Genomic DNA, 9,194 nt, shown 5'->3' with positions numbered 1-9,194 from the left:
AGGACTCCATGATCTCCTTCTTGATTGGTAACAGCTAATTTAGACCCATCATTGTGTATCGACAGTTGTGATTATGCTTTCCAAACTGCATTGCTTCACATTTCTCAACCCTGGGGGGTACCAGTCCCCTAGGAGGTACCAGTCCCCTGGGAGGCAGGGCAGTTGTGAGGATAAGCCCATTAAAGATGGTGAGGTGCTCAGATACTATTGTGATGGAAGCCATGTAATACCCTCAGGCAGAGAGGGAGACTCCGGTGAAGGTGGCAGTCTCTCATTATAAGAGTTCATCTGTTCTTCCTGTTTATTCTCCAAAGTAAAAATGCCAGAGTGTGATGTCCCAAACATTGCGTGTTAACTAGTTGTGATGTGACAAGAAGTCTGAGGGCTGTTGGAAATCAAGGGGCAGGAGCAGATGAACTCCAGTATTCCTTCAGATGCAGTTTATTGACACAGCCACAACCAATACACTATAAAACAATAACCAAAATGACGTGACAAACAGAGTTGGATCATCTTGTCCTTGTGATTTATTACACGGCCAGAGAGAGCTCAGGCCAGGTGAGAAAAGGTTTCACGTTGTTATTGAACCTCGTAAATCTTTGCTGACAAATGGCACTCCAGATTGGCTGGCTGCAATAAATTATGGAGCTGTTGGGTAGCACACAGCATAAACAAATACCTACTTGGGAACAGTATTACAAGGATTCCAGTGAAAAATGCACAAATACCTTAGGCAAAGAGAATTACAGCAAATATCTGCTCCAGATTGTTTTCCTGTGAATCTTGAAGCCAGCAGAAACAGTTGTAACAGAAAGAAGAAGAACAGGAGTACTTGTGGCACCTTAGAGACTAACAAATTTATTAGAGCATAGGCTTTCGTGGACTACAGCCCACTTCTTCGGATGCATATAGAATGGAACATATATTGAGGAGATATATATACACACATACAGAGAGCATAAACAGGTGGGAGTTGTCTTACCAACTCTGAGAGGCCAATTAATTAAGAGAAAAAAAACTTTTGAAGTGATAATCAAGCTAGCCGAGTACAGACAGTTTGATAATAAGTGTGAGAGTACTTACAAGTTGTAACAGAATGGCAGTTACACCCTCCTGTGGCAGAAATGCCAAATGACTTTCCTTGGCTAGAAAGGACGGGGGCAGTTGGGTCTTTGAATTCTCAGTATCAGCTAAAGGGACCAAACTGTGGACACTTGAAAAACAGCTTCAGCAAACTGAAGATTCAAGCATCTCTGCAGTGTCCTCACAGATCTGGAGCGGATCGTAAGGTTTCACACTAGTGTTGCTAGCACAGAATGCCCGAGGCAAAGCAACAGCGGGTCCGTTGCCCGGTGTGCTTCGCGCCAATAAACACACCAGGGGGAGAAGCAAACAAAGTTTATTTGGGATCCCAAAGCGGTGCTAGGAGACAGGCACGTCTCAGATCAAGCACATTAACAGGAACAGTTTTTCTTCTTTTATACATTTTGCAGTTAAGCCTCACCCTCCCCTTTCCCCTCTAGCCCTCCCTTTCTCCCCCCCCCCCCATTCCTCCCTCTACCCCTCCCATCCCTGGTAATAGTTAAGTCATTCTTGGCAGCTATAAGCCTAGCTTGTTAGTAACTTCTTTAAACCGTTATCTTGTCCTTTTTCCCTTCAGCCAGAAACATGCAGGCCTCATTATTACTGCTTGAGCAGGGGGTTGCACACAGATAACTGGTTGCTTACATATTCCAATTGCACCTGGCTTTTGAGGTTGATTAGAGTTTAAACATGGAAGGATAGAGTTTGGTTCACTTAGGCCTAGTGCAGGAAGCTTCATTGACACTTAGTGGCCTTCCACCCTCCCGAGTTACCTAGGGTGATGCCTATTGACGTCAACAACTCCCTCCTTTGAGAATACTCAACAAGCTTTTGGCTGAGTTTTCTCATATTCTGTGGACAAGATATGATTAAGTGCTATGAAGCTGGGGTTTTCAATGAGAGGGTATGCCGGGATTTTTGAGGAACGGGGGGCACAAAGCTTATGGAGGAGCATTTTAAAACAAGCAATTAGGAGGAGGGTGACCAGGCACAATACCACACCAGTGAGGAGGAGACGCACAAGGCCACCCCCCAGTCCTCCTAGCTTGGGCAACCAACTTCAAAGGGAATTGAAAACTGTGGGTTTCCTTTCCTGGGCCTTCCACTGCTTGAAAGCCTGTTTGGCCAACAGGATGTGCTTGTTAATGTCCTGTGAGTTTTCCGGGACCTAAGTACAACATTCATTCCCAATAAAGGCACACCCCCCGCCCTGGGAGGCTAAAACATAATTTAAGGCCTGTCTGTTTTTCAGGGACAGCAACCGGAGCTGGTATAGCTCTGAGTTAAGGCTCTTCTCTATGGCCAAGGTTTCATTGGCGAATGTGGTGAGAAACACAGAGAGCCTGCGATAAAATTGGGTTAGTCGTCCCACCCCATGGGATGGGAGGAGGATTATACCCAACCTGTCTCCTTCCTTAATGGGCTCTGAGGTGGCATACAAAGATTAACGCTGCCTGGGGCCGCCAGGGGTTGTCCCTTAATGCATACTGGGATTCAATGGTACAGTTTTGTGACAAGGGGGTACCCGAGGTATTTCTTCCCCTACTGAACCATCCCCAACAGATATCTGACCAATTTTGGGGAACTACCCTTCAGGGTAACCCTGCTGCATGGTGCGGGACTTGGGAGCATACTCAGCAGTTAGAGAGGTTAAACTCTTGGGCAAAGCAAACCTTCAAGGACTCATATGTGTTTGTTTCCAAGTTAGTAGGGATCCCTTTCCAACCCACATGTGCCTGGGGGGAAACGGGAGGTAACGAAAGGAGTGTCCCTATGGCAAAGAGTACCACTGTGGCAGACCCTGGACCTGAACTCATGCTGGGCAGGTGACCCTAGGGCCTAACAATTACAATTCCCCAAATACCCACAAAATATCAATTACCAATAGTAGGCAGATTAAAAACAAAAGGACCAAGTCACCAGGTTAGGCCGGCCCTATGAGAGTAAACACAACCAACGCTTAGAGTTTTCACGGGGAGTGCGCTGCGACTGTCCAAAGAGACCACAGGCCATTCCCAGCAGATCTTATTGTTTTTTTGAATAACAGTTTAAGTCCCAGGTCATGGCTGGTAGTCCTTTTCCGTAGGCTGGACGGTCCACCGTTCAGGAGCGGGCACTGCCTTCAGACGGGAGTGATTGAATCCAGTTCTTGTGTCCCTGGACCTTTGCTGCTGTGTGGGAGACCAGCAGGACGGTGTGGGGTCCCTTCCACTTCTTTTGGGGAGGCTTGTCCTTCCAGGTCCAAACGAGAACGGAATCGCCTGGCTGCAAGGAATGGACAGGGGCATCCAGCGGGAGAGGCTGCAAATCTCTGCTATACCTGTGGAGAGAACAGAGAACAGCAGACAGAGAGCACATGTACTGAGATAAAAAGCCACACCCCATTTCCCACTCCCCTGCCAGAACCAGTGTACCGTTCATAGGCCATGCCCTTCCAAACATAATCTCGAAGGGACTGAGCCCTAACCTGCCCTTTGGGAGAGCGCGAATGCGGAGCAAAACAAGGGGTAAGGCATCAGGCCACTTAAGGGAAGCCTCTTTGCAGACCTTTGAGAGGTGCCGCTTAAGTGTCTGATTTGTGCGTTCCACTACTCCACTGGCCTGCGGTCGCCATGGAGTGTGGAGCTTCCAGGGGATTTGCAGGGCATCCGATATCTTCTGAACAACTTGGGATGTGAAGTGTGTTCCGTTGTCAGATTCCATTCACTGGGGGAGGCCGAAGCGGGGAATGATCTCCTTGACAAATTTCAGAGCCACCGTTTTGGCAGTGTTGTTATGGCATGGGAAGGCTTCAGGCCATCCGCTGAATCGATCCACCAAGATGAAAAGGTATTTGAATCCTTGGGTCCGGGGGAACTCAGTAAAGTCTATTTGCCAAACCAGCCCTGGGCCTGGGGTAGGTTCCAGAGTGGCTGGTGGCACTGACACTCCAGCTCGAGGGTTGTTCTTTTGGCAGACTAGACATTCAGCCTGTACCTGGGAGGCCAGGGGTGTAAGAGCCTCCCTGCCAGCGTATAATTCTTTGTTTCTTCACCAGGGTCAGTTCTTAATGTCTTTTGTAGTCATGAATTCCTGGACTTTGTGGTTTCAATGAAGCAAGTGTTCCTTCTTCTCTTTTCCTGAAACAGTGTGGTTCAGCATCATACAGGGGAGAGGTTACTAGCACATCACCCTGTCTTTAAATAGGCTTATCATAAGTCGGAGAGTCCTCCCGAGGTGGAGGGGTCTTTTTACAGTGAGAAGCCTGGGTCCAGGTGGGCAGTCCTTGGTACTTCACAGCGGTGTTGGTGGTTAACAGGACTTGGAAAGGGCCTTTCCAGTGTGGAGCCAAAGCAGTTTTTCGTTGATGGACCTTACGTAGACTCAGTCTCCTTATTTCAATGAATGGCAGGGCTGCTAGGGTCTTTGGGTAGCACTTCTTTTATCTGTGAGAAAAGAAACCTAACACATTTCATTAATGCCTGACAGTGTTTTGCAGATCTCATAGTTGCTTGGGCACATTCAGGCCCCCCTTTTCTTGGCTGTCAGCCAAGTCTTAGCTCTGGGCAGTGTCCTTGGATGGTGCCAGCATCTTATCTTTGGACTGAGCTTGCTAGCTATATTTTTTTTCCCTCAGTTAACTCATTCTGTTCTTTTTCTTTTTCTCCTTTTTGGCTTCTTTTAACTTAGAAAGGAAACTTCCACTCTTCACTCATACACCTTTTCCCAACAATGAACACATACACATTGCCACTATACACCCTTCCAGTAAAATAACTTCTATACAGAGCTTTGGAGCAACAAATCAGGACGAGCACACCCACTACTGAGGAGTCCAACAAAGTTCAGGAGGCTTACAGTGGCTTTAAGGCAAGGGATGAGACCCACAGCGGCAATTAACAAGTCATCCACATATTGCAGGAGGAGGACCCTGTCCTCATTGTCCTGCTCCTCCAAGTCTCTGACCAGGGCCTGGCCGAAAAGGGTGGGGGAATTTTTAAATCCCTGGGCCAACACTGTCCAGCAAAGCTGCTTTTTAACCCTCCTTTTGTCCTCCCACTGGCTCCACTCTGAGGCTTGCATGGCTGAGGGCTCAGTTGCAAGGGTCATTATCCAGACATTCTCTGGAGGTAAGGTGAGGGTTATTTCATCTTGGGTGAAATGCAGGGTGGCTCCTAAGCAACAAAGCAGGTCCCGTCCTAGTAGAAGTGTTGGACAATCGGGGAGGTAAACCAGTATGTGAGACAGAGTTCTGTTTCCCAAAGCACATTCCGCTGGGGCATATACTGGGCATTTGGTTCCTTTCCCTGTGGCACCCACCACAGTGAGGGACTCTGACACAGGCAGCTGCAGGGGTTGATTTACGGCGGTTCATGCAGCTCCAGAGTCTATTAAAAAGTCTATGTCCGAATCTCCCACCCGCATTTTTACTCAGGGTTCCGGGGGCAGGATAGTCCGTCTCCCCTGACACTCCTATTCTTGATCCTTCGCTGCCATCATAGGGGTACCTTCCCTTTCGGGGCACTCATTTTTCCAATGTCCCTCCTTCCGGCATCTGGCACACTGGTTGCGACCCAGACGCCTTTCCTGTGAGCCAGGGCGCCCACGTCCTCTCATTCCCCAGCCCCTTCCACCTTCCTGGAATTTTCCCCTGCCACCGGCCTGTACTGCTGCGACCATCATTTTCGCTTGCCTCTTTTCCTTTTCTTTAGACATAACCTGATTATGCTCCACCTCAGACAGCAGGGTCTGCATAAGGACATTACAATCATCCCAGTCAGGCTTACAGATAGCCAGGCACCCTTCAAAGACCGAGATAAACTTGCTTGGGTTCGTAGAGAATTCCCCTGCCTGTGCCTTAAAGGCTGCTAGGTCCACCGGGTTAAAAGGCACATGGGTGTAAACCTGCATAGTAGTGGCCTGATTCCTATCTGAGCCATGTCTGGACACCATGGTCTCAGTGATCAACGGATAAAATTCCACCGAGGGGGCAATCTCTGGGAGCTGAGACACCTTGTCTTTATATGGTGGGGGTGTGATAGCCGAAGGGGACACCGGACCTGCCATTACAGCTGTGGGGGGGTTCTGGGGACTAACAGTAGCTACTACCGAACCTGTCGGAGTCAAATTACACTTTTGCAAAATATCTAACCTATCTCTTAGCAACATAAACAACTGTACATACATAAGTTCATTCCATTTACCCGTTTGCTGACAAAACAGAAGTAATTGAAGGATTGTGTTATAATTAAGTGATCCTTCCGGTGGCCACCTTTCCTGGTCCTCTAGCTGATATTGAGGCCAGTCTACTGTACAGAACCTTTTCAGTTTACTTTTAATCAACGGATCCGATCCAAACACTTTCCAATTCACCAGAATGCATTCCAAGGGTGTACACCTTGCCCTGCCTGCCATACTCTGTCCCTGCCCCGTAGGGAGACACTGGGCGTCCCCAGGTCATAACAGGTAGACACTGGGCGTCCCCAGGTCAAGACAGATAAAGTCCCCACTGGACTGTTCCTACCTTATCCAAGGGTCCGGTTCTGCACCGTCGCCCTATCCATGGGACCGGTTCCCCACCGTCGCCCGCAGCTGCTTCTCCACTACTCGAGCGCGTTGCACCGTTGTGCCCTCTGGGGTCGACCAAACCACGTCTCCGCCGAGGCCCCCGGTAAAGTCACCGGTGCGCGCTGGGCGTCGGTCGTCGCCGCAATCTGTCGACCTCCGAGAGGGGTCCGGGCAAGACTAAATTTCAGCCTCGAGCCCCACGTTGGGCGCCAAAACTGTTGCCAGCACAGAATGCCCGAGGCAAAGCAACAGCGGGTCCGTTGCCCGGTGTGCTTCGCGCCAATAAACACACCAGGGGGAGAAGCAAACAAAGTTTATTTGGGATCCCAAAGCGGTGCTAGGAGACAGGCATGTCTCAGATCAAGCACATTAACAGGAACAGTTTTTCTTCTTTTATACATTTTGCAGTTAAGCCTCACCCTCCCCTTTCCCCTCTAGCCCTCCCTTTTCTCCCCCCCCCCATTCCTCCCTCTACCCCTCCCATCCCTGGTAATAGTTAAGTCATTCTTGGCAGCTATAAGCCTAGCTTGTTAGTAACTTCTTTAAACCGTTATCTTGTCCTTTTTCCCTTCAGCCAGAAACATGCAGGCCTCATTATTACTGCTTGAGCAGGGGGTTGCACACAGATAACTGGTTGCTTACATATTCCAATTGCACCTGGCTTTTGAGGTTGATTAGAGTTTAAACATGGAAGGATAGAGTTTGGTTCACTTAGGCCTAGTGCAGGAAGCTTCATTGACACTTAGTGGCCTTCCACCCTCCCGAGTTACCTAGGGTGATGCCTAGTGACGTCAACACTAGCAGCTGCAGAAGGGAGGCAGCCCCATTAGAGGATCAGGAGTCAGAATAAAGAGGCATTGATCTCAGTGGTGGAAAGGCTGGGGGTGCAGTTAATTTCAGGCACAAGGTTGCACCAACGTTAGGCCATTTATATGTCCATATAACTAGCGGGAATAACACCAGTCAAACCGGCCCTTTGGTGTCTAAGAGGACAAAGTTGTGGGCACAGAAAGGTTGGGAGATCTGGTCCCCTAGGTCGCATCTGGTTCCTCCTGCTGGGGGGTAGTGCAGTGTTGTTAGCACGGCGGAGAGTTGTTATGGCTGCTGAGTACTGCTGTTCTTGGAGCCCCGTGTCAGCAGCCCTCGCAGGGGATGCGGCGTGCCGATTCAGCAGGCCTCGATGTTGTTTGTAATGAAAGACCGCAGGCTCGGTTCGGTGGCGAAGGTGCTCGGCCAGGTTTATTGTCAGTAAAGCACAGCGTTAGTGCCCTGGCCAGCGGGTCACAGGGACACCACCACATGTACGCCCTTGACGAGGCAAAGACTCAATCAGGACACCAGAGTCCGGTCCCCTGGGCTGATACAAAGGTGCCCTTCTTATAACTTGATACAAACAAGTTCTGTGTGACACTCCAGCTGTTGTTCATTACCCTTATACCTCCTAGTTCAAACAAAATATCCTTTTCCATTCTCCGAGCCTTATCTTACGAGGGGCCGGTGTGTTCCTGGGCCATCCCTTGGGAATTGGTTTAGGTAGTTACTCGAGAACGCTGGGTGTTCTTGTACCATCTTCTCTGGTCCGGTAGGTGCTCACTTGGGTAGCCAATACGTGGTGTGTTGCTCTTCTGCCAAGGCCAGGCCTACTTTGGTTCACACTGTTAGTTATGCCTAAGGCTTCAGCAAGAGCTACATGCAGTAGTTACGCACAGTAGCAGCGCTTTCACCCATCCTGCTGCAAGTGTCCCAAGCCAGGGGGCTCTCACCCCTTCCCTTGGGGAGAGTGTTTCACATTCAGGCCGTTTCACCGGGAGGATGTTTTCCCTCATAATCAACCTAAATTTGCTTTTGCTTAATGTCATCCTGTTATTCCTAATTATCCCCCGGTAGGGCTGTCATCACTGTAGGGCACCCCTCATTCCTGGACTCCGCATTGCTGGGGGCTTCACCTATCGTACTGCTCCTGGTGGCCACTTCCTTGGCCGCGATGGCCAATCCCAGTGGGTGTCTTCTCCAGACGCCCTCTGTAGGTTTTCTGGGGCTCAGGCCTCCAGCTCCCAGAGAGCCAAGACAGAGGGGCTCTGACTTTGATCCCTGTCCTAGTTTCCCATCTCCAACCAAGTTGGGCCCAGATGAGTAGCAGGTTTAGTCTCAAGCCCTTCCCCTCTAGGTTCCTGGTTCGAATCCAGCCCAGGGTGGTGATGACTCTCTGCATGTGTTTTATCAGAGGGCTGTTGACAGGGATTTGTGGACTCAGTTCAGTGAAGAAGCAGGCATGCCCCAGCTGGCTCTCTCTGGGAAAGCAGGTCAATGTCTCAGTGTTCATCTTCCAGGCCCTCCATGGAATTGGCCCAAGATACCTAGGCTGCGTCCCACCTCCCATGACAGCTAAGTTCCTTGGGAGTGATGGAGTTGTCACCTTCATGGGGGAAGCTGGTGGGAACAGGAGACGGGGCTTCGCAGGCCACAGGGCTAAGGCCCGGATCTCATCTCCGGAGGGGATTAGAAGGACCCAAATCTCATTGCCTTCAGAACTTAATGCATGTGATGTAGTGTTCCCAGAGCTG

General features: G+C 49.8%; 1 long non-coding RNA gene across 1 annotated transcript; it reads right to left on the bottom strand.

Moving 5' to 3' along the window:
* Window positions 1–1,383: 1,383 nt before the first annotated feature.
* Window positions 1,384–7,048, bottom strand: LOC135982140 (uncharacterized). Its single transcript, XR_010599327.1, has 2 exons — window positions 6,587–7,048; window positions 1,384–4,508 (listed from the first exon to the last, which is right to left on the bottom strand). It is a non-coding gene; the product is annotated as an uncharacterized LOC135982140 (long non-coding RNA).
* Between the last annotated feature and the right edge of the window lie 2,146 nt (window positions 7,049–9,194).

This window comes from Chrysemys picta, chromosome 3, assembly GCF_011386835.1.
Source record: "Chrysemys picta bellii isolate R12L10 chromosome 3, ASM1138683v2, whole genome shotgun sequence".
Classification (NCBI taxonomy): domain Eukaryota; kingdom Metazoa; phylum Chordata; order Testudines; family Emydidae; genus Chrysemys; species Chrysemys picta.
The sequence above is the reverse complement of the archived record's forward strand: the minus strand, read 5'-3'. Positions and strand labels throughout refer to the sequence as shown.